This window comes from Zea mays, chromosome 3 (assembly GCF_902167145.1).
Source record: "Zea mays cultivar B73 chromosome 3, Zm-B73-REFERENCE-NAM-5.0, whole genome shotgun sequence".
In the NCBI taxonomy this organism is placed as follows: domain Eukaryota; kingdom Viridiplantae; phylum Streptophyta; class Magnoliopsida; order Poales; family Poaceae; genus Zea; species Zea mays.
The window spans coordinates 52,627,909-52,654,732 of NC_050098.1; positions in this window are offsets into that span (position 1 = coordinate 52,627,909).

Sequence of the window (26,824 nt, forward strand, 5' to 3'; positions counted from 1 at the left end):
GCGGCTCCTCTTCGACCACCTGTTCTTCTCTCGTGGGGGGGTGTGAGACAGCAAGAGTGAGCTCACATACGTTCATAGCTCAACAAGTCGTGGGGAATAATGTGGCATGAACTCACCAAAGGTGGGAGTTCATGAAGTGTAAGGCTGATCAATGAAATAAAGGCTGAGGTTGAGCATTGCTTTTATAAGTTGGTCAAAATTTTATTAGCAATTACTAAGTGTAAGTAAATACCAAACCTTAATAATAATAAAAGAAAGTAATAGTAAAATAATCCCAAATGCGATGCAAATGTCAAATTGAATTTAAGTTCCATAATTAATCATGTGAGGGTCCGAGCCGCTCATGACCGTGAGCATGGCTAGTATACCAGTTTTACACTCTGCAGAGGTTGCGCATCTTTACCCACAAGTCATGTTACCCATCTGCCAAGAGATGGCCAATCCCATACACCTCTACCGAGGAGGCGAGGCAGGGTAACACTACGAGGCCTTTACAAAGTTCCACTAGCTTCAGAAATCCCGCTAAAGTTTATAGGAAGCTCCAGTGCAGGGTTCTTGCCTGACCGCCATCGCAGCAAAATCAACCAAGGACCTCCCTACACTAACCACTCCCCTACTGCCCTTGCCCCTTTCGGGTAAGGAAGACCTCCACTAGCTTTCCTAGTTAATCAGCCAAGGGCGTCCCATTAAACCCTTGTGGTAGCACTGTTTTCCCGGGTGGTCGCTCCATGTTCCCATTAATTTAATGATCTTAACATGAACAGTAATAATAAAAGAGAATAAAAGAGTAATTATGAATAAAGTATCTTCATACCCAAATCCACATAAAGCAATAGCAGGTACTACCCAAAGAAATATTTCAGTGGTAAACAAGGTATAAAGATAGCCAAAACTAGGGTAACCTATTGGGTCCCATCAAAATTATCCTATGCAGATCATTATAATTAATAAGAACATGGCTGGGAAAAAGTAAGTGATCAAGGGCACAACTTGCCTTCAATGAGCTCCTGCTCAGCTACTTCTACTTGCTGAACCTCAGATTCCACAGTGGCTTGCTCGTCTACTCGCATCAACACAATACATACATAGTATAGCATAAATTAACATCACACCAAACATGCAAAATAAAATATACAGTAAAAATCTACACATTAAAATGAGATCATAGGAACTGGAATCATTAAATTTGGAGTTATAGATTTCAAGTTATGAATTTCCTAAGATTTAATGTGCTTGAAATAGGATTAAATGATAAACTAATTTTCTAACTGTTTTCAAGTCAAAACAGAGACACAAAATGATAGATAATATTGTTACAAGATTTTAGAAATTGGAATGGCTCAATTTGGAGCTAGAATGAATTTTCTATGCAATAAACAAGTTTTAGGAATTCTTTTTATATTAAAAATCAATTTCTGTATCTATTTACCTATTTTATATGCTCTCTGGACTGGGCCTCGAAATCCAGAAAGGTCAGGGGGCTCGGGGTAATAATTCTAAGGCACAGGGAACAGCACCAACGGATGGCGGGTTGATTTATATAAATTCCAGGGACTCCTTAGCAAAGTTGCAGCGCCGAAAGGGTATGATGCCATCTCGGCCGTCAGATTAGAGATAGACGCGTTGGATCAGATCCGCTCACTATGCGAACAGGTATGCATCGCTGACCATTAGATCAAAGATCTACGGCCATATTCTAAATAATCGTGCTCCACCCGAGACCGATCGATCACAATCGAACGGCTTCGGTCTCACGCGTGAAGCGGTACTCTGGGTCTTCATCGCTAGCGCTCATTTTAGATCGGGCGGACAGGGTTCCTTTACTGAAGCCCGATTGAGGATGCGGCGGCGCCGCCACCATTCATGGCGGAGGATCGCCGGACTTGTGCGATTCGGCCACACGACGCTCCCATTCTATTGTGGCTCGGCTTAAACGGGGTACGGGGTGATGCGGAATTTACAGGTAGGGAACTTACCGCAAATGGACGACGGGTTGGGGTCGGTCACGGTGAAGTGCGGATCTGAGCTCGCCACGGTCGTCGGTGAGCAATCGCGGTCTCCCTAGTCACCGGGCTCACCCAATCTCGCCACGGACGCCCGACTGGGGTACTAGCAAAACACCCCCGCCCCGTGCTGAGTCCCTAATGGAGTTAGGTCCGGGAATCCACAGCGGCGACGGACACGGCACTAGGCTCCCCGAAGCAGCTGGATTTGTGTGCAACGAGAGGAGGGTGAGGATTAGGGTTAGGCGTATGGTCTTATACCCACCTGAGATTTGGTCAAGGCACTAGCTTCACTCCTGGAACACGGCGGATTCGTCGGAGGTCGTTGCAGCGTGAAGGTTGCGCATGCCGCCAGGCGTGGGGAATTCGTTGAGGAGAGAGAACTGACATGCCTGGACCACCTGCCAGAGAGCGGAAGAAGGAGCGAGCGCGAGTGAGTGACTGGACAGTGGGGCCCTTATGTCGGCGCTAGGTTGCCAAACCACGCGCACGAGCTGAGGGACCGATGGGAGGGCCCACGTGTCAGTAGGCGGGAGTGCAGGAGTGAAACTGGGTTGGCTGCTCGGTGGGATTTACTGGGCCAAATCGGGTTTAGTCGGCCCAAACGAGGTTTTGGTCTTTTTTTCTTTTCTTTTTCTTTTATTCTTTTCCCTTCTCCTTTTCAAATTCAATATTTTTAATTCTCTTTCCAACTCAAACTTCATGATGAATTTGTTCTCTCATTAAAGACTCATCTTAGACATGGTATGGATAAATTTGTCTAAATTTAGTGTTTATTTTATGATAAGTAGTGTTTTCTTTCTCCAATTCTAGAGTATCTTTTAGATCTTAATTTCCCATTTGGGTATTAATGTAATTTATTCTCTCATTATTTTATGTTGTCATAGAATGCACACACAAAATAAAATCCAGCATGATGCATAAGTTGTTTATGTGCCACTTGTTAATCATTCACTTTTAAATGTGGTTATTCACATGTACCAATGAGTAAAGGCAACACATATAGAGAAAATAATCTCATTTCTTAGGCTTTTACAAATTTGAGCATTACAAAGGAAGATGATGAGGGTCCAAGACCGCCACACCCAAGAGTCCACCAAGCAATCCAACGAGATCACCCTGTGAACACCATCCTCGGCGATATTCATAAGGGGGTAACCACTCGATCTCGTGTTGCTCATTTTTGTGAACATTACTCTTTTGTTTTCTCTATGGAGCCACACAGGGTAGAGGAAGCACTTCAAGATTCGGATTGGGTGCTGGCGATGCAAGAGGAGCTCAACAACTTCACGAGGAATGAGGTATGGCATTTAGTTCCACATCCTAACCAAAATGTTGTAGGAACCAAGTGGGTCTTCCGCAACAAGCAAGATGAGCATGGTGTGGTGACAAGGAACAAAGCCTGACTTGTAGCCAAGGGATATTCATAGGTCGAAGGTTTGGATTTCGGTGAAACCTATGCACCCGTAGCTAGGCTTGAGTCAATTCGTATATTACTTGCCTATGCTACTTACCATGGCTTCAAGCTTTATCAAAAGGACGTGAAAAATGCCTTCCTCAATGGACCAATTAAGGAGGAGGTCTATGTTGAGCAACCTCTCGGCTTTGAAGATAGTGAGTACCCTAACCACGTATATAAACTCTCTAAGGCACTTTATGGGCTCAAGCAAGCCCCAAGAGCATGGTATGAATGCCTAAGAGATTTTCTTATCGCTAATGACTTCAAAGTTGGAAAGGCCGATCCTACTCCCTTTACAAAAACACTTGCAAATGATTTGTTCATATGCCAAATTTATGTTGACGATATCATATTCGGGTCTACTAACAAATCTACATGTGAAGAGTTTAGTAGGATCATGACTAAAAAATTCGAGATGTCTATGATGGGGGAGTTGAAGTATTTTCTAGGATTTCAAGTCAAGCAACTCCAAGAGGGCACCTTCATTAGCCAAACGAAGTACATTCAAGACATACTCACCAAGTTTGGGATGAAGGATGCCAAGCCCATCAAGACTCCCATGGGAACTAATGGGCATCTCGACCTCGACACGGGAGGTAAATCCGTGGATCAAAAGGTATACCGGTCGATGATAGGTTCTTTACTCTATTTATGTGCTTCACGACCGGATATTATGCTTTCCGTATGCATGTGTGCAAGATTCCAAGCCGATCCTAAGGAAGTTCACCTTAGGGTCGTGAAACGAATCTTGAGATATTTAGTTTATACTCCTAAGTTTGGCCTTTGGTACCCCAGGGGATCCACTTTTGATTTAATTGGTTATTCTGATGCTGATTGGGCAGGGTGTAAGATTGATAGAAAGAGCACATCAGGGACTTGCTAGTTCTTGGGAAGGTCTCTGGTGTCTTGGGCTTCCATGAAACAAAATTCTGTAGCTCTTTCTACCGCCGAAGCCGAGTATATTGCCACAGGCCATTGTTGCGCGCAATTACTTTGGATGAGGCAAACCCTCAGGGACTATGGTTACAAATTAACCAAAGTTCCTCTTCTACGTGATAATGAGAGTGCAATCCGCATGGCGGATAATCACGTTGAGCATAGCCGCACTAAACACATAGCCATTCGGTATCACTTTTTGAGGGATCACCAACAACGGGGGGATATCGAGATTGCATATATTAACACCAAAGAACAATTAGTTGATATCTTTACCAAGCCACTAGATGAGAAAACATTTACCAAACTTAGGCATGAGCTAAATATTCTTGATTCTAGGAATTTTGATTGATATTTTTGCACACATAGCTCATTTATATACCTTTGATCATCTCTTTCATTCGCTATGACTAATGTGTTCTTCAAGTACATTTCAGGCTAAGTCATAGATTGAAAGGGAATTGGAGTCTTCGGCGAAGACAAGGCTTCCACTCCACTCCATCGATTATTCATCCTTCGCCGTCACTCCACACCGCTCTCCAAATTTGGTATAATCTTCACTCATACATTATTTACCAAAGGGGGAGATAGTTCGAGAAGGGCTTATATTTCACTCACAAGTATCCATTTTTGGCGATTCATGCCAAAGGGGGAGAAAGTATTAGCCCAAAGCAAAAGGACCGCACCACCACCAATTTTAAAAATTAGTCTTTCAACTTATATTTAAAGAAGTGTTTTTCAAATTGGTATACCCTCTTCAAAAATTAATATCTAAAACCCTCTTGAACACTAAGAGGAGAATTTCATTAAGGGGGAGTTTTGTTTAGTCAAAGGAAAAGAATTTGAAACAGGGGGAGAGAATTTCAAATCTTGAAAATGCTTCTCAAAATCTTATTCATATACCTTTGACTATTTGCAAAAGACCTTGTAAAAGAATTTCCAAAACATTTGCAAAAACAAAACAAGTGGTGCAAGTATGGTCCAAAATGTTTAATAAGAAGAAAGCCATCCATGCATATCTAGTAGAAATAATTATTGGTTTCATTCCAAGCAACCGTTGCACTTACATTATGCAAACTAGTTCAATTCCGCACTTATATATTTGCTTTGGTTTATGTTGGCATCAATCACCAAAAAGGGGGAGATTGAAAGGGAAATAGGCTTACACCTTTTCCTAATTGATTTTGGTGGTTGAATTGCACAACACAAATAATTGGACTAACTAGTTTGCTCTAGATTATAAGTATTACAAGTGCCAAAGGTTCACAACAAACCAATAAAAAGACCAAGAAAGGGTTCAAATAAAAAGAGCAAAAGACTACCGAAGTGTGCCCTGGTCTGGCGCACCGGACTGTCCGGTGTGCCACCGGACAGTGTCTGGTGCACCACCGGACAGTGTCCGGTGCACCAAGGAACCCGACTCCATACTTGCCACCTTCAGGAATTTTGGAAGCCACTCCGCTATAATTCACCGGACTGTCCGGTGTAGCACCGACTGTCCGGTGTGCCAGCAGAGTAACGGCTACATAGCGCCAACGGTCGTCTGCAACGGCAGTTAATGCGCTACAGTGCGCGCAGAAGTCAGAGCAGAGCCAGAAGGCGCACCGGACAGTGAACAGTGACTGTCCGGTGCACCACCGGACTGTCTGGTGGCCCAGATGTCAGAAGCTCCAACGGTCAGAATCCAACGGCCGGGTGACGTGGCTGGCGCACCGGACTGTCCGGTGCGCCACGCGGCAGAAGCCTCCACCAACGACTCTTTTGGTGGTTGGGGCTATAAATACCCCCAACCACCCACCATTCATTGCATCCAATTTTTCAGCCTTCACACCTCATACAAGAGCTATAGCATTCAATACAAGACACAAACAAGAGATCAAATCCTCTCCTAAGTCCAAAGATCATTCCAATCAAATAGTGACTAGTGAGAGAGAGATACTTGTGTTCATTTTAGCTCTTGCTCTTGGGTTGCTTTTCTTCTTCATTCTTTCTTGATTCCAACTCAATTGTAACCAAGGCAAGAGACACCAATTGTGTGGTGGTCCTTGTGGGGACTTAGTGTCCCGTTTGATTGAGAAGAGAAGCTCACTCGGTCTAAGTGACCATTTGAGAGAGGGAAAGGGTTGAAAGAGACCCGGTCTTTGTGACCACCTCAATGGGGAGTAGGTTTGCAAGAACCGAACCTCGGTAAAATAAATCACCGTGTCATCCGCCTTATTCGCTTGTGATTTGTTTTCGCCCTCTCTTTCGGACTCGCTCTTATTTCTAACACTAACCCCGGCTTGTAGTGTGTGCTTAAGTTTATAAATTTCAGATTTGCCTATTCACCCCCCCTCTAGGCGACTTTCAACGACCATGGGCAGAGGCAAGAGAGGCAAGGGATGGCCTCACCGCACTGACGGGAAGCGCAAGCGTCCTCTGAGTCCACCCTTGGAGGACTTTGGTAACTCGAAGTACTCGGAGGAGGTTTCCTTTGAGTATGATTGGTCGCCTGCTCCAACGTCCCTCACGGCATCGTCTGAGGACTCGGACGACTCCATGGGGTTGTCTGTTGCGGTGCGGGCATACTGGCGATCCATTGAGCGTACCGGCAAAGGCGGCGATGGTGATGGCAAGGACAATAGCGACGACAAAGGCGACGGCGACGGCAAGGGCGATGGCGACGGCAAGGGAGACGGTGACGACGACAACAGCGGCGACGGCGACGGCAAGGGCGACGATGATGGCAAGGTCGGCGGCATAATGCTGTTGGCATAAATATTAGTATAGATAGCAACAGTAGTAGTAGTTAGTAGTAGAATAAGGTAGTTTAGTTAGTAGCGTAATGTAGTGTAAGTAGTAGCGTAATGTAATGTGATGTAATGATTGAGGGGTGAGGAGGCCGACTGAGGACGAGTCGATCTCAATTTGTAATGATCTCCCCCTATGAATGAAGTCGCGGTTCCCTGCTGATCTATTGTTGCACACTCTATTCATGCATTTGGTGGCTCGCTAGCATTTTAGAGGTAATGCCCGAGTGATGCTTGCTTTTCTGTGATCTAAAATTTTACCATGTTATTGGCCTGTCGTTTTGCGTCCGACTTAACACACCAACTCATACTTCTGCTGAAGTCCCCCTTGCATTTTTAGCCCTAGTTCTTGCTTTTTCCTCCGCTGCTTTCTAACTTCTTGAGTTCTTGGATCCGCCCATATCGCTTGAGAAATCACGATGGCGCCCAAGAAGAGAAAACAGAGTGCCACTATTTCGATCATCCCGCCAATCGACCCCAACATTCAACTTCCATTCGCAGGTAACCACATGTATGTTATTTCCGAAGCTGACCTTCTGCACCTCATTGAAATTGGTGTTCTTCCGCCAAAAGAATTGTGTTCTTGGCGAATCTGGTGTGGGTTACTGTTCCGATAGAGGATACCCACGAGGTTGTTATCTTTGTGCCAGCTTCTCCTTTCTTCCGCGGCCTTCTCGACTTCTGTTCTCTGAATCTTACTCATTTAAACCTAATTTTGTTCTTCAAATTGTCGTTTTGTTCATCTTTGCGAAGATTTCCTTGGAATTCTTCCTCATTTTGGGCTTTGGAAGTACCTCTACCATTGTCGGCCCGGGATGGCTGGAGGACAACATCAGCTTGTTGGCGGTGCTAGCCTGGAACTTCTCTGAGGTAGGAAAGTTGAGTATCTTGATATCTCTTTGAAGGACAGTATTAAGGGATGGCGCCTCGAGTGGTTTACCATGGAGAACCATAACAAGTTCCTCCCTTCCCGATCGGGGAGGCAGCCGGACGTCCGAATGCCCAGCTGGACAGAGCCCCCTACAGATTCAGAGCTTGCTGAGCCCAGAGTGCTGCTTGCTGAGATATGTGCGTTGAAGGACAGAGGCTTGATTGCTGAAGCTGTTGTTGTTGATTTTTTCTTCAAGAATATTCAACCTCTGAAGGATAGAGCACTACAAGAAATTTGTCCTTCTATGACAAAATACCTAATGACAAGGTCAGTTATCGTCATATAATGTCACATAATATGATGGAATTTTTTGAGTCGTCATAATTTCATGAGGCCATGAAGATTTTATGACGATAGTGTTTTTGTTGTCACATAAGGGTACGAAGATTCGTCATATATTGTCAGGCGCCAGAAGCCGGTAGATGGTTTTACTTTTATGACGCTTAGATGTGCCTTTATGTGATGATTTGGTGGCATCACTTTATGTTTTTTCCAAAAAAGGATCGTACCCCTTTCTGTTGACCGCATACACTTTCCCATCTCCCGCCCAAGATGACCAAAATTCCTGAAGAAGACGTATTGAGCTGAATTGATTTGATGCTGAGAGGCAATATTTCAAATGCTGGTGCTCCCTTATTGTATTCTGTCTAGAATCTTCCTCCACAGAGCCCCTTTTCCGAGTTTGTTTCCAACCCTCCTGTTCAAGATGGCAATCCAGGCTATAGAGCACGAACCTCCCCAAGGGATATTGAGGCCTTCATTGCTCCATACCAAAATCTCCCTGAAGAGGAGAAACAGGCCCATTTCTAGATGAAAACGACCGCTGATGACGCAGAGGTGAACGTTGTTCTCAGTATGCTGGCGGGTGAGTCGTCTGACTTTGCCCGTACTGAGTCGGTGACTGCTGCAACTAGACATGGCCTTGGCGAGGATGAAGGAGTTTAGAGTCCTGGAAGTGTTCGTCGCAAACGATTGTGTCGGAAGAGCCATCCATCCGCGCCTGCCGAGGTGAAGAAAAGGAAGAAAAGACTCCGGCGATCAGGCTTGGAACTGGGTGTTGATCCTACTGCCTTAGTCCTTGGCGGTGGCCCGGCGAGCGCCAACCTCGAGGATGATATTGAAGATTGTGACGGTGTCAGAGTTGGTTGTCGTGAGCTTGATGAGGAGGAAGAGGAGGAAGAGGAAGTTGTCCCTTTTATTCGCAAGAACAACCACAGCCATAGCAGCAATGATGGCCCAATGAAGGCTTTATCGGGACTAGTTAGTCTCTAGGGGTTGACGATGTCTGCCATTGACCATGCGCTAGAGGAAATTATTCCTGAAGACCTTTTATTGGAGACTCCTGAAACCGAAAGTTCTGTCGTCCGTACAGAGGTCCAGGATGACGTCCCTTTGGCTGGTAATCCTATCGGGCAAGAAATAACCCGGATAGTTTCTCACGCTTCTTCGACCTTAGAGGGCGGTCTATCTCACAGGGACACATTGGCTCTTGACGTTGCAGGCCAGGGTCTCCTAGCTCTTGTGGGTATGACTGAGGGTGCTTCAGCTTCCGAAGGTGCCACTAAGGATAACCTAGCCCCCGAGGGTGGTGTTGAGGATGACCCAGCCCCCAAGGGTGCCGAGCTTGGTTCCTCTTTGGCTGCTTCCATGGACGTTCATGTCGGATCGCCACTGGTTCAATCTGAGGAACATGTGGCGACATGTCCGCCTACTGCTCTTGTTGGTCCGGTCACCTTAGAGGCCAGTGACCCGGACGCTAGGAATCCACCGCCTGCTGTTGGAGCTGAGGTCTCCCTGAGTGATGCTCTCAACATTGTCTCTGTCAAAACTCCATCATCAGAAAGGGCACCGATGCCTCCTGCTCTGGGATTCCCCTTATTCCTTTCTAACCTCCAGGTGAGCTAATTTTTGCCTTGCATTATTTATGTTGGCAAACGGGTTCCCTTGCTAACCTCTAAGCTTGCAGAATGTCCTCGACTCTGTGTTGACCCAGTTGAAATCTTGTGGCGCCCCTGTCCCTGACCAAGTTTTGTCTTTGATGCAGTGGAATCCTCTCCTGCTCTAGAGGCAAATAGATGATCTAAAGGCCTCGAACTTTGGTTAGTGGGTCTGCAGCTTCCTTTTGTTGTTTGTTGCTTTTCTCGTTTTACATCTTGTGTTTTTCCTGTTGCTTCACCAGGAAAGGTAGGCCCAGAGTCAAGCTGAACTGAACCAGGTTTCTGCATTCTTGGACAGTGCTTGGACCCTGAACCCTTCCTTGAATGCCCAACTCGATTCAGAGAAAATGGATTACGAGGTAGATTTTCCTAAATGCTTCTGTTTTACCCCTTTGCTTCGATGCTCAGTGCTCTTCTTGCCTGTAGGAGACGAGGCAAACGCTTCTTGATTCTCGTGACAATCTAGATAGATTGTATCGTGATGCTAGCAATTCCCTCATTATCTTGGAGAGGAGCCATCGCTTTACTATGTCGGAACTAGACCATCACAGGGATGAGTTGAGGGCTTCTGAGACTGAAGTGTCACGACTTGGTAAGCTACTGTCTTCGAAAGATTCTGTCATCAAGGAGTTGTGTGCCTCGAAGAAACTTGTCATGCAAGAGTTGTAAGTCGCTCGTCACAATATCCAGGCCTTAGAGGATGACTGTGTCGTTATGAAAGCAATGTGTGACAAAGCGATGGATAAGGCTGTTCATGCCGGACGAATCCTGATGAGAAGACCTGGTGTTGTGGTGCATGAGGACATCGTTGCTGACGTTCTCGCTGTTTCTGCTGGTGTGAGCAAACCTTCTTCCTCTGGTAATCCTGCTGGCGAGGTTCGCTACAAAGATGCTCCTGCATAGTGATTTGTTCGCATGAGAAATACTTTTCATTGAGTTAGTATTTTTAGCGAGACAGTGTATCATGGAATTCACGTGTGTGTGATCACGCTATGCTTGGATCGATTGTTCCATTAGCAGGATGTTGAGATCACCCTCGAATGTGTAAGCACGTTGTATTGCTTTGAGGCGTTCCTGACTTGAGCTGATTGTTTTGTCAGTAGAGTATAATAATCACCCCTAATCATGCAAGCATGAGCATGTCGCACCGACTTAAGGCGTATCCGACTTAAGTCGATTGCTCCGCTAGTAGGCTATAGTGATCACCCCGAGTTGTGTAAGTGTGAGCATGTCGCACCGACTTAAGGCGTTTCTGACTTAAGTCGATTGTTCCGTTAGTAGGGTATAGTGATCACCCTAAGTCGTGTAAGCATGAGCATGTCACACCGACATAAGGTGTTCCCTACTTAAGTCGATTGCTCCGTTAGTAGGGTATAGTGGTCACCCTAAGTCGTGTAAGCGTGAGCATGTCACACTGACTTAAGGCGTTTCTGACTTAAGCCAATTGCTCCATTAGTAGGGTATAGTGGTCACCCTAAGTTGTGTGAGCGAGAGCATGTCGCACCGACTTAAGGCGTTTCCGACTTAAGTCGATTGCTCTGTTAGTAGGGTATAGTGGTCACCCTACGTTGTGTAGGTATGCTGCGCCGATTTCAAGTTGTGTCCGACCTAGGTCAGTTGTTGATCAAGAACTTGTATGCCTTAGAACATGGAAGCTTTATTGATAATAAGGCCCTTTGCTTACAAAGTACAACTTGTCCACAAGAGGTTTTAGGCATTGCTATGGATAGAATTTCCTGAGGTGCTCAATATTCCACAAATTCCCCACTTTGGTGTGTAACACTCCAAAATCTTATTCTGGATAAATTAGGAAAACTCATTTCATGAATTAAATAAATGTGTTTTCAAATAATAGATTACCTAAAAGATTCTTATGTGAACTATCCTTTGTGTTAAAGATTTATTCGCCAAAAAAAGAATTAAGTTAAACTATCTCTTAATATAGATTTTACATAAGAAATTATATCCTTTTAAATAAATATGTGAAGATTATAAATTTATTTTATTGTACTTCTAAAATATGGCTATGTGTTTGAATGATTTTCTTTAATAATTATTATTGTAAAACATCTTACATGAATTATTCCTACTAATTTTTATTTGCTTAAATGGATAAATTAATTAACAAAAATGCTTTGCATTCATGTTGAGTTTTTGTTTGTTGCAATTTATGCTTGAAATATAAAATTTAACTCGTCTCTAAATTAGACTTGAATTTTAAATTTAAAATAGGAAGCAAAAATTAGAAATATAAGCTAATATAATGGATTGATGTATGTTTGGTTGGTTTGTTTGTATACAACGTCCTTTAGGTAAAGTTGATACAAATTAGGGTATCGCAATAAAATATTTAAGAAAATACTCTTTTCAGCTCGTGTGTAACACCCAAAAACTTAATTTAAAAATTTAAATAAAAATATATTCTAATATTTATTTAAATTGAAGGACTAATATGATTAGTACAAATTGACAAAAATATTATTGAAATAAAAGAGATAAGTTAGAATTCCTAATATATAGGATATGGTTGTAACAGATAAGTACCAGATTAGATCTATCATGTAACATATTTAGGTTCGAGTTTGTTAGAGTTCCTAATATATAGGATATGGTTGTAACAGATAAGTACTAGATTAGATCTATCATTTAACCGCCCACCTCCTAGCCTATATAAATACATGCCACCATAACACCTCAAACCATCAATCAAAGACTCATCTCATCCATAGCCTCGCAGCAGCCACCACTCGCCGGTGGGCCTGCCACCGCGGGCAGGATGCCGCAGCCCCGTTCTGGTATGAACAAGATCGTGTGGCAAGAAACGGCCTTGACCGTCGATCCGGTGATGAGCGCTCATGATTGAATCTCAAATCCTCGATCGTGATTGAAAAACATAGTCGTTGATCTCGAATCTATTGGTCGAGATCAGATCGCAAGATCCTTTAATCTCGAGCGTTAGATCGGGATCTGACCGCTGACACTGGATTCTGGTTCATGACTTTGTGGATCTAATCTTGGGCGTTAAAAACAGATCGAACGACCCCTAGTGATGGATACCCCTTCGACCTCGGTAATTTGCTAAAGAGCCCTCATAGTATATACAAAACAACCTGACATCCTTGTTTGCCTAAAAACCATTACTATCAGGCCCTGTAATTTACGGATTAAACCCTGAGCTCTCCTGAAATAGTGTCCCGGTCCACAGTACTTGAATTACGTAAAATAATTATGAGAAATTGATTTTTAATACAAGAATAAATCCAAAAACTTGTATAATTCATATTTAATTCATTTTAGCTCCAAATAGATCCATTCCAGTTGCAATAATTTTGTTTTAATATTGTTCATCATCTAGTACCTTTGTTTAGCCATGAAACTTGAATTAAAATTATTCACTTGAATTACTCTATTTTAGGAACCAACTAACTTTGGAAAATCATAACTAATTCATTTTAACTCTATTTCAATCCGTTCAAGTTGCGTTAGCTTCGTATAATTATTTACTACACAATAACAACATTGATTATATGATATCTCATAGTTTTATAATTAGGTAACTAATTTGATTAATCTATGTTTTCTGGATTAGTTTATTCTAATATTAATATAGTATCTTGATCTTATGGTTATCTTTGGCCTAACAGATGAGTTATAATCAAGTAACGACTCAGATTATGGTTGAATTAATTATTTATAGAATAGACCCTCATATTATATACACTAACCAATTTATAATATAAGTTAATATTTAAACCACATAGATCTACCATAAATCATAATTCTTTAATCGTAACTCTGATTTTAGTGGTTCGCGAACCCACGATCTCGTAGCAAGCGTAGATTATTATTATGCAATTTGTTCTTATGTTTGATGTAATCTTAATTTTGCCTATACCATGATTGTTTGTATTGCTACGACTAGCTGCGAGGTTACGAGTCACCTGAAAAGCAAGTTGGTACCTGAAATCTCAAGTCCCAGGCAAGTTGTGCCCTTGATCACTTCTTTTTACCCAGCCATGTTCTTATTAATCATAATGATTGCATAGGTTAATTTTGATGGGACCTAATAGATTACCCTAGTTTGTCTATCTTTATACCTTGCTTACCACTGAATTCTTGGGTAGTACCTGTTATTGCTTTATGTGGTTTTGGGTATTGAGATACATATTATTCATGATCATACTTTTATTACCAATTTGTTATTTACTGTTCATGAGAAGATCATTATGTTAATTGGAACATGGAGCGACCACCCGGGAAAACAGTGCTACCACAACAGTGGTATGGGACGCCCTTGGCTGATTAATTAGGAAAACTAGTGGAGGACTACCTTACCCGAAAGGGGCAAGGGCAGTAGGGGAGTGGTCAGTGTAGGGAGGTCCTTGGGTTGACTTTGCTGCGATGGCGGTCAGGCGAGGGATCCCTGCATTGGAGCTTCCTAGAAACTATAGCGGGTTTTCTGAAGCTAGTGGAACTTTGTAAAGGCCTCGTAGTGGTACCCTGCCTCTCTTCCTTGGAAGAGGTGTATGCAGTCCGATCAACCCCTTGGCAAATGGGTAACACGACTTGTGGGTAAAGATGTGCAACCTCTGCAGAGTGTAAAATTGGTATACCAGCCGTGCTCACGGTCATGAGCAGTTCGGACCCTCACATGATTAATTTATGGAACTAAATTCAATTTGTCATATGCATTGCATTTCGGGTGTTGTTATCACTTTTGTTCTACTACTTAATTGGGTTGGTATTTACTTATACTTAGTAATTGCTAATAAAATTTTGACCAACTTTAAAAGCAATGCTCAGCTCTAATCATCCTCTTTGGAAAGCCTTACACTTCATGTGAGCTCCCACCTTTGGCGAGTTCATGCACATTATTCCCCACAACTTGTTGAGCGATGAACGTATGTGAGCTCACTCTTGCTGTCTCACACCCCCCCACAGGTCAAGAACAGGTATCGCAGGATGAGGCGCATGGAGGATGCTATGATGAGTTCGTGAGAGGTCTAGACCGTCGTCTCGCAGTCAACTTTGGGTTGCTGGATCGTTGTCTCCTTATGATGTCATTATTTATTTATTTTGTACATAACTCCTATTATATACTAAAGATGTGACATTCGTTTCTGTACCACTATTCATCATATGTGTGAGACTTGGTCCCAGCACACCTGGTGATTATTTCACGCTCGGGTTTTGGACCCCTGAAACCCTGGTGTGACACGGTGCCATCCATTTGAGTGAGCCGGTAAGATCCTGGACGGGTAACCTCTACAATGATGAATGGTCCTTCCCATGGCGGTGACAGTTTGTGTCGTCCTTCTCCCGTCAGTACTCGGCAGAGGACCAAATCTCCCACTGCGAAGGATCGATGTCGTACTGCTTTGTCGTGGTAGCGCCTCAGGGTCTGCTGGTATCTGGCCGACTGAATGACCACATTCAGTCATTCTTCCTCTAATATGTCGATGTCCTCCAGCCTGGTTGCTTCTGCCTCAGGTATACTTTTGAACGTTAATCTGGGTGCTCCAAAGATCAGATCCACTGGTAATACTGCCTTTGACCCATATACCATGAAGAATGGGGTGTTTCCATGCAAAGCTCGGCTCGACTGGGTTCGCAGGCTCCAGACCACATACGGTAGTTCTCTGATCCATTTTCCTGCGGGCTTTTTGCTCCTGTCAAACACCTTTTTCTGAGTGCATTGAGTATCATCTTGTTGGCTATCTACCTGCCCATTAGCTCTTGGGTGTGCCACTGATGCATACTTGATCTGGATGCTCCTCTGCTCACAAAAGTCAAAGAACTCTGAGCTAGTGAAGTTAGATTCCAGGTCTGTAATAATGATGTTAGGTATTCCAAACCTGAACATCATTTCTTGAATTTATTACACTTCCTTTGTTGAGGTCAAAGAGACGATGGGTTTGTATTCTATCCACTTTGTGAATTTATCAATGGCAACCAGTATGTGAGTATATCCCCCTTGAGCTTTCTTGAAGGGCCCAATCTTTTCCAGCCCCCATCATGCAAACGACCACGTTACAGGAATAGTCTGCAACTGTTGCGCGGGTAGATGTTGTTGCTTTGATAAAAACTGGCATGCCTTGCACTTTTGGACTAACTCTACTGCATTGTTCTTCATTGTTGGCTAGTAGAACCCAGACCTAAAGGCTTTCCCTACTAGAGCCTGTGACACTACATACATGCCACATTGCCCAGCATGGATTTTGTCCAACAGCTTCTTTCCAATAGCCGAGTGAATACACTTCATGAGAACTCCTCATGCACCTCTTCTATAGAGTAGACCCCCTATGATGGTATAGTGGGCCGACTGTCTCGCGATGCGCTCCGCCGCGACCTTATCATCTGGTTCTTTCTCATTTTCTATGTACCTGATGATTGGCTCCCTCCAATCATTGGGATCTGCTTCTGCCTTACCCAGAACGTGGCTTTCCTCCATTTGATCTGTTGTGACACTTGGTTGTTGTATCTCTTGGACAAAACCCCAGGTGGATCCTGGGCCCGACTGGACCCCAATTTCGATAGTGCATCCGCCTCTGCTTGCGATCTCTTTCCACATGGTGGAATTCCAATCCTTCGAATTTGTCCTCTAGCTTCCATGCTGTTGTGCAATATCTGTTCATTGAGTCGGTTGAGCAATCCCAATCTTTGTTCACTTGGCTTATGACCACCAGTGAGTCGTCGTACACCATTAATCTTTTGATACCGAGTGAAATGGCGATGCTTAGTCCATGGACTAGGGCCTCGTACTCTGCAGCATTGTTGGATGCTAGAAACAGGAGCTGAAGTGCATACTTGAGCTGATCACCTCTAGGAGCAATAAAGAGAATCCCTGCCCGTGCTCCCTGCAATCTTAGTGAGCCATCAAAGTACATTCTCCAGACTTCAGCAACTTTTGGGCTCTCCAGGACCTGGTGCTCAAGACATTCCGATACGAAATCAACCAGTGCTTGAATCTTTATCGTCGTGCGAGGTTGGAACTCTATATCATGAGCTTCGAGTTTGCATGCCCACTTGGCTATTCTCCCAACAACTTCCTTGTTGTGGAGTATATCTCCTATTGGAAATCCTGTGACTACAATGACTTTGTGGTCATCAAAGTAGTGTCGGAGCTTCCGAGCAGTTAGAAGTACTATGTATAATAGCTTCTAAACTTGAGGATACCTTATCTTTGAGGGATCGAGGACTTTGCTAATAAAGTAGACCAGATGATGCACTGGGTATGCATGCCCTTCTTCTGCCCGCTCGACTACCAACATGGTGCTTACCACGTGAGTCGCGCAGGAAATATATAGCAGCAGATCTTCGGCCGGCTTATCGGATGTTGCTTGGCGTGGTGGCTTGAGCACTGGAGGTGTGGTCAGGAACTTCTTTAGTGCCTCCAAGGCTTCCTGAGCTTCTGTGGTCCACTAGAATTTGTCCACCTTTTTGAGCAACTTATAGAACAACATTCCTTTCTCACCTAGCCTTGATATGAATCTGCTCAGCGCTGTCATGCATCCAGTGAGCCTTTGTGCGTTCTTCTGTGATCGTGGTGGCTCCATCCTCATAATGGCTTCAATCTTCTCTAGATTTTCTTCTATTCCTTGATGGTTGACAATGAACCCAAGTAGCTTTCCAGCCGGCATTCCAAACACGCATTTTTTTGGGTTCAGCTTCCATCGGTAGCGCCTCAAGCTGTTGAAGACCTGTTGCAAATCCTCGATGAAGTTGTTTAGGTTTTCTGTCTTGATGACTACATCATCAACATAAGCCTCCACTCGCTGGCCCCAATGGCCGGCTAAGCATGTTTGGATAGCCCTCTAGTAAGTCGCTCCAGCGTTCTTGAGGCCAAATGACATGGAGGTATAGCAAAAGGCTCCGAAGGGTGTGATGAATGCAGTCTTCTCCTCGTCTTCCTTCACCAGACTGATCTGATGATATCCGGAGTAGCAATCTAGGAAGGAGGGCATAGAGTAGCCAACAGTCGAGTCAACTACCTGATCTATGCTAGGGAGTCCAAAGGGATCCTTCGGGCAGTGCTTATTGAGATCGGTATAGTCGATGCACATGCGCCAATCAATATTATTCCTTTTTAGTACAAGAACGGGGTTTGCTAGCCATTCTGGATGTAGTACTTCTCTAATGAACCCTGCCAACACTAGGCGAGCTAATTCTGCATGAATGGCTTCTCTCTTGTCAGGCGTGAAATGACGCAACTTCTGTCGGATTGGTCTTGCCTGAGGATATACTTTGAATTTTTGCTCGGCCAGCTCTCTCGGGACTCCCGGCATGTCCGTAGGTTGCCATGCAGACACATCTCGATTGTATTGCAGGAACTGGACGAGCGTGCTTTCCTATTTGTTGTCGAGGATGGAGCTTGAAAGGGAAGTAGTCTCAATATTTCCTATAATCGATTTTGGTGTTTGATGACCATCACAAACCTTGTGGACTAACCAGTTTGCCTAGTTGATCATTTCACAGGTGCATAAGTTCATCTACAACCATTCTAACTCGACTGTCCGTAATATCGTAGATTATTTCAGACAGAATAAGCCTTTTGGAACAAACACCTAAGGGCGGACCGTCTGGACCCTTGCGGCGGACCGACCGCGACACCAAGGTGACCCTCGGACAGGAACACTGCATAAACGCAAGACAACATTATGGATCGTCCGATGGAGAAGCGAGCACCGTCCGAGACCAAGCGCGGACCATCCGGTCGGTGAAGAACCAGAAAAACCCGAAAGTGACGGGTTCGGTAAAATGAATTATAAGCATCCTTGCGGACCGTCTGGGGTGCAGGACCGAACCGTTCGCGACTGCGGTACCTGACATCTGACAACACATTTAATGCATAGTAGCCATTGATATAGCCGTTACTACTAACTGTTGCGAATTCAGCCATTGATGTGCAGGGGTGGACCGTCCGGACTAGGGGCGCGGACCGTCCGCGGTAGGCAGAAAGGGAGCAACGGCTAGGAAGTGGTTGTGGGCTATAAATACAACCCCAACCACCTCCATTCACTCCACCCAAGCACTCCAATCTTTCACATTCAATACAAGAGCTAGCAATCCATTCCAAGACACAATCAAAGCTTCCAATCTCTCCAAGTTTCACAATTGAGACAAGTGATCATTAGTGATTAGTGACTTGAGAGAGAGAGTGATCTGTGTGTTATTTGTCGCTCTTGTCGCTTGGCTTTTGCAATCGTGACTTGTAATCAAAGCAAGAGACACCAAGTGTGTGGTGGTCTTTGCAGGGTCTAAGTGACCCGTTTGATTAAGGAGAAAGCTCACTCGGTCTAAGTGACCGTTTGAGAGAGGAAAAGGGTTGAAAGAGACCCGGTCTTTGTGACCACCTCAACGGGGACTAGGTTCTTTGGAACCGAACCTCGGTAAAACAAATCACCGTGTTCATCTGTTTTATTTCTTGGTTGATTTGTTTTCCCTCTCTTTTGGACTCAGATTTAATTCTAACGCTAACCCCGGCTTGTAGTGTGTGCTTAAGTTTGTAAATTTCAGATTCCGCCTATCCACCTTCCCTCTAGGTGACTTTCAGAGCTGATGATTGCAGTCTTGCATTCATCAGAGAACCCCAGATTGATCCTTTTGGTTTCTTCAGTCGGCCACTTAGAGGTCGCAGCTAGAGCTTCATTTGAGGGGATCGTGAGATTTTCATCATCCAGTCTATTGTCGGCCTGTGCGGGAAGGTCTACCGGGGGCGCGATAGTGAGAGCCGTCTGAATGGCACCCCGAAAGCATTCCACGACACCTTGGAAGTCGGCAAGCATGGTGATAATCCCCTGATGCCCTGGCATCTTGAGTATCATGTATGGATAGTGTGGAATAGCCATGAATTTTGCCAGTCCTGGTCTTCCAATGATGGCATTATACCCGTAGTCGAAGGGCGCCACCTCAAACCTTAAGAACTTAGTTCTAGGGTTCCAAAGGTGACGAACAAGTAGATGTGTCCTAGAGAGTACTCCTTTTTGGTCGGCACGATGCCGAAGAAAGGAGTATCCGACTTGGTGAGGTCCTCGATGGTGACCCCTAGGGCCCGGAGCGTCCGGGAGAAGGTGACGTTGATGCTGCTTCCACCCGTACACCAATACATTCCTTACCCAACTTTCTTGGATCACAGGATCGACGAGTAGCGGATATTTGCCGGGGTGATCGAAGTTAAGCCATTGATCAGCTCGGCTAAAGGTTATCGCGTGTTTCGACCATCGGTAAGGGGCCGAAGCACTTTCCGTGGCCACCACGACCTGCCGATCATTGAGCTTTTGTTGCCTTCTGCTTTCGTGTGCCCTGTGGCCTCCGAATATGACGTTGACGTCCATGTCAAAGCACGAGAAAGCTCCACCCCTCCCCTCTTCCTGCTGCTGAGGCTGCCTAGGCTCGCTAGGCTCTCCTTGGGGTGGGGGTTGTGGTAGTGGCTGGAACGATCGGCCATGCCCGACAGAGTGTTTGAATTCTCTGTAGTTCCGAGGGGTGTGGCACATGTCCTTGTGATACGGACACTGGGAGTCAAGGATCTCATCCAGTGTTCGCACTCCTCCGCGGGGTGCACTACGGGCTCGAGCGACAGGTGGCCCGGCAGTGTGCACCTCCTCGCGGGGCCTCTTTTCCTAGCGTTTGTCCAGTTGCAGGTTCATGTCCCGCCACGGCGTGGGCGATGCGGATTTTGTGCCTTCGATGAGGTCCTAGGCCCGCTCATCCGCGGTGATGTAGATGTCCACCTCCCTGAACAACTGTTTGGAGGTGGCTGGTGCCTTTTGAAGTATGGCCCGAATAAAGGCCAGGTCGTTAGATCCCCGGTAGAAATCTTTAATCATAGCCACTTCAGCGACTTCGAGGATGCGGTTCCTCATCGTTTGAAACCTTTTGAGGAACAATCAGAGAGTCTCATCATTCTAGCGCCTAATGGATTTGAGGTCCCATGGTTGTGCCAGTTTATCGGAGAGAGACTGGAAGTTCGTGATAAACCGGCGACCGAAGTCACTCCAGTCATCGATGCAGTGTCGAGGTAGGTGTCGGAGCCACTGCAACGCGTCCTACCCCAGGACAATGGGCAAGTACACCGTCATGACATCCTCCGTTGCCCCAGCAGCCCGGGCGGCGGTCGTATAGACAGTCAACGAACCTCCCGGGTCCTGCTTAGGCTCATATTTGTCAACGTTGTAGACCTTGAAGTTAGGAGGCCATTAGATGGCCCGGAGGCGAGGAGTAAGCGCGGAGACTCCACACGTATCCTCTTGTCGATGTTTACGCCGTCGGTTTCGAGGAGAGGAGTTGGTACTAGGTTGTGTCGACCGTCCCCGGAACGGACTATTGGTCGAAGCTGCTGCCGACTCGATTCGTGTTGCACGGCTTCGCACTGATACACCATGATCTCAGTCGTACTCCTCCTGATGCCTTATCTCATTTTCTTGCTGTCGGTCGTGCGAAGCGCTGATGGTGATTCGTGCATCTCGTCGACTGTTGATGGCGTGACGCAGGTCATTCGTAGAATGCGCGAGGGGTAGAAGATGATTGGCCGCCTATGTAAGCAGTCGTCGGTAGCCTTCCGTGTCTGGGGTTCGCGGAAGGTCGTCGGCTATCTGCGCCAGCACTCCTCCAACTTCACTCCACATGTTCAACGCTCGAGCGAAGTCGGGGTATAGGTTTCAAGCGAGAAGAGGGTTCTCTCGTCGGAGTCTAGCATCCTGTTCAGCTAGTTCTCGCTCTCGCTCCTGAGCCTGTCGGCGATCTCGGTGGCGGGAGTTGCGTCTTTCTCGATGTACTCATTCATCAGGAGCTTCCCCCACTTCCGAGGCTTTGTCCTGAGATACGGGTTGCGCCGGATCCCGTTCTCCGGCTTCATGATGTCGCCGCACATTTCGGCGTCAATTTCTTCGTCGCTGGGCACCATGCTGGGGAGGTTCCTCCCCCTGCATGGTAGGCTCATCATCGGAGATGGACGATTATTCCAATCTCCCCTGGATGAAGAGGACGTCAGGGTAGAAAAGAGCAGGTATGGCGGTGTTCTTCTTCCCATCCTCCTTTGAGGGCGGAGGTATCGGGAGGATGGCTCGGTGCGTTCTCCTTCCTCGGTACGGGATGTTTACTTCCTTCCTCCGAGTGATCCGCGTCCACTCCTTAGTGGGCGAGGTGGACAACGGAGTTCTTTGGGTTGGTGAAGCCCTAGGATTTTATAAAACCAACCCGTTGTTCACCAAGGGTATAAAATCAATACTAACAAGCCCTTTTTCGCAGTTTGAACCCTAGCCTCTCTGGTAGTTGTGTCTGTAGTCCAAAAATATTAGGAATATTCAGAATTAAATTACAAAATGAATTTTTAGTATAAAAATAATTCCAGAAACTTGGTTAAATCATAATTAATTCATTTTAACTCTGTTTTGATTAATTCCAACTGCATTAGTCTCATAATAATATTCTTCATCATCTAGTAACCTTGTATTACCATGAAACCTATGATTGAAATCTTGTACCTCATTTGTTTTATAATAGACACTTAAATCTTCGGAAAATCATAACTCTTTAACCGTAACTCCGATTTTAGTGGTTCTCGGACCTAGGGTCTAGTTACGATGCGTAGAATATTATTATGCAATTGGTGCTTACGTTTGGTGTGATATTAATTTTGTATATACCATGTTTGTTTGTATGGCAACGATTAGCAGCGAGGTTATGAATCTTGAAGACTAAGCTAGTACCTGGGAATCTTGAGTCTCAGGCAAGTTGTGCCCTTGATCACTTTTCTTTACCTAATAACATTCCTGTTAATCACCGTGACATGCTCAGGTTAATTTGATGGGGCCTAATAGGTTTCCCTAGCATTGTTTATCCCCTACCTTGCAAACAAAAGCACTATTTGGTAGTTTTGCTATTGCTCTGCCTGGTTTTGGGAAATTAATGTTACATTATGATCATGTTCCAGTTATACTGTTGTTTTAATTATTGTTCATGACAAGATCATTGTGTTAATTGGAACATGGAGCGACCACCCGGGAAAACAGTGCTACCACAAGGGTGGTATGGGACACCCTTGGCTGACTAATTAGGAAAGGTAGTGGAAGACTACCTTACCCGAAAGAGGCAAGGGCGGTAGGGGAGCTGTGTATAGGGAGGTTCTCGGGTCGATCATGCTACGATAGCTTTTCGAACGAGGGATTTATATATTTCCCTTCTGAGAAACCGTAGCGGGTTTTCGGAAGCTAGTGAAACTTTGTAAAGGCCTCATAGTGGTACCCTGCCTCGTCTCCTCGGTAAAGATGAATGGGAAGTCACGATCCCTTAGCCAATGGGTAACATGACTTGTGGGTAAAGATGAGCAAACTCTGCATAGTGTAAAACTAGTATACATGTCGTGCTCACGGTCATGAGCAGCTCGAACCCTCACATGAGTAAATTATGGAACTAAACTTAATATGTCATTTGCATTGCATTGTGGGTGTTATTATTAATTTGATCTCTTATTTATTTGGGTTGGTATCTACTTATACTTAGAAACTCCTAATAAAATTTTGACCAACTCTAAAATCAATTCTCAGCTTTAAGCATCTCCTTGGGTAAGCCTAAGACTTCACATGAGCTCCCACCTTTGGTGAGTTCATGCACATTATTCCCCACAACTTGTTGAGCGATGAACGTATGTGAGCTCACCCTTGCTGTACTCACATCCTGAAAGGGAAATAGTCTCAACATTTCCTATAATCGATTTTGGTGTTTGACGACCATCACAAACCTTGTGGACTAACCAGTTTGCCTAGTTGATCATTTCACAGGTGCATAAGTTCATCTACAACTATTCTAAATCGACTGTCCGGAATACCTAAGCGTGGACCGTTCGGGCCCTTGCGGCGGACCGTCCGCGGCACCAAGGTGACCCTCGGACAGGAACATTGCAAAAACACAAGTCTACACTACGGACCGTTCGATGGAGAAGCGAGCACCATCCGAGACCAAGCGCGGACCATCCAGCCTCAGGCGCAGACTGTCCGGTCGGTGAAGAACCAGAAAAACCCGTAGTGTAGGCGCAGACCGTCTACACTATGGGTTCGGTAAAATGAATTTTAAGCGTCCTCGCGGACCGTCCGCGACTGCGGTACCTGACATCTGACGACGCATTTAATGCAAAGTAGCCGTTGATATAGCCGTTACTGCTGACCGTTGCGATTTCAGTCGTTGATGTGCGGAGGCGAACCGTCCGGACCAAGGGCGCGGACCGTCCGCGGTCGGCAGAAAGGGAGCAACGGCTAGGAAGTTGTTGTGGGCTATAAATACAACCCCAACCACCTCCATTCAGTCCACCCAAGCACTCCAATCTTTCACATTAAATACAAGAGCTAGCAATCCATTCAAAGACATAATCAAAGCTTCTAATCTCTCCAAGTTCCACAATTGAGACAAGTGATCATTAGTGATTAGTGACTTGAGAGAGAGTGTGTGTGTGATCTGTGTGTTATTTGTCGCTCTTGTCGCTTGGCTTTTGCAATCGTGCTTTCTTCTTTTCCCATTCTTATTCTCAAGTGACTTGTAATCAAAGCAAGAGACACCAAGTGTGTGGTGGTCCTTGTGGGGTCTAAGTGACCCGTTTGATTAAGGAGAAAGCTCACTCGGTCTAACTGACCGTTTGAGAGAGGGAAAGGGTTGAAAGAGACCCGGTCTTTGTGACCACCTCAACGGGGACTAGGTTCTTTGCAACCGAACCTCGGTAAAACAAATCACCATGTTCATCCGCTTTATTTCTTGGTTGATTTGTTTTCCCTCTCTTTCGGACTCAGATTTAATTCAAACGCTAACCCTTGCTTGTAGTGTGTGTTTAAGTTTATAAATTTCAGATTTCGCCTATCCACCCACCTCTAGGTGACTTTCCATTGGTATCAAAGCCCGGTACTTCATTAAGAGTCTAACCACTCGAAGTGAGGTCAGGAGGATCTGCCAAGAGGGAGATGGAAGCGGCCACAAGCCACGTGAAGGCTCCATCAAGGGAGTCTGGCACCAAAGGAAGGGAGGAATCACCTCCCCGCATCAAGTCGCACCGGAGTGGAGACAAGAAGAAGAAAATGAAGAAAGTGGTCTACTACGAGACTGATTCTTCGTCGCCCTCCACCTCCGGCTCCGACGCACCGTCCATCACTTCTAAGCGCCATGAGCGCAAGAAGTTTAGTAAGATCCCCCTATGCTATCCTCGCATTTCTAAACGCACTCCTTTACTTTCCGTTCCATTAGGAAAACCACCGGTTTCTGATGGTGAAGATTATTCTATGTGGAGTGTTAAAATGAAAGGTCATCTAACCTCACTCCACAAAAGCATATGGGATGTTGTTGAGTATGGAGCGCAGGTACCACATGTGGGGGATAAGGACTATGATTCGAACGAGGCCGACCAAATACGACACTTTAGCTCCCAAGCAACTACTATACTCCTTGCCTCCTTAAGTCGAGAGGAGTATAACAAAGTGCATGGGTTAGAGACCGCCAAAGATATTTGGGACGTCCTCAAAACCGCACACGAGGGGGACGAGGTGACCAAGATCACCAAAAGGGAGACGATCGAGGGAGAGCTCGGTCGATTTGTCCTCAACCATGGAGAAGAGCCGCAAGCCATGTACAACCGGCTAAAGACCATGGTGAATCAAGTGCGCAACCTCGAGAGCACCAAATGGGATGACCATGAAATGGTCAAGGTTATTCTAAGATCACTCGTTTTTCGTAATCCTACACAAGTTCAATTAATATGTGGCGATCCTAGATATAAGCTAATGTCTGCCGAGGAGGTTATAGGGAAGTTTGTGAGCTTTGAATTGATGATCAAAGGCTCCAAACAAATCGTCAACTTGGAGCAAGGCGGCACCTCCACACCTGAGGTGCAACCCGTTGCATTTAAAGCGACGGAGGAGAAGAAAGAAGAGTCTACATCAAGTAGGCTCCCCATCGATGCCTCCAAGCTCGACAATGAGGAGATGGCGCTCATCATTAGGAGCTTTCACCAAATCCTCAAGCAAAAAAGGGGAAAGATTACAAGCCCCGTTCCAAAAGGGTGTGCTACAAGTGTGGTAAGCCCGGTCATTTTATTGCAAAATGTCCTATGTCTAGTGATAGTGACAGGGGCGACGACAAGAGGGGAAAGAAAAAGGAGAAGAAAAGATACTATAAGAAGAAGGGCGGTGATGCCCAGATGTGTCGGGAATGGGACTCCGACATGAGCTCCACCGACTCCTCCTCCGCCGAGGATGCCGCAAACATCGCCGTCAACAAGGGTCTTCTCTTCCCCAACGTCGGCCACAAATGCTTCATGGCAAAGGACGGCAAGAAAAAGAAGGTACAAACTAGAACCACTCCCAAGTATACTACATCTAGTGATGAGGGTAGTTCTAGTGATAATGAAGATGACTTGCTTAGTCTTTTTGCCAACCTTAACATGCAACAAAAGGAAAAATTGAATGAATTGATAGGAGCTATTCATGAGAAGGATGAACTCTTGGATAGCTAAGAGGAATTACTTATTAAGGAAAATAAAAAGCATGTTAAGGTGAAGAATGCTTATGCTCAGGAAGTAGAGAAAAATGAAAACTTGACTAAAGAGCTTAGCATTTGCCTTGAATCAATTGTCAATCTTAGAAATGATAATGCTAGTTTAATTGCTAAGATTGATAAGTTGAATGAATCAATTTCTAGCCTTAGGACCGAAAATGCTAGCTTAATTTCCAAGGCTAAGGATTTAAATGTTTGCAATGTTTCTATTTCCAATCTTAATAATGAGAATGCTA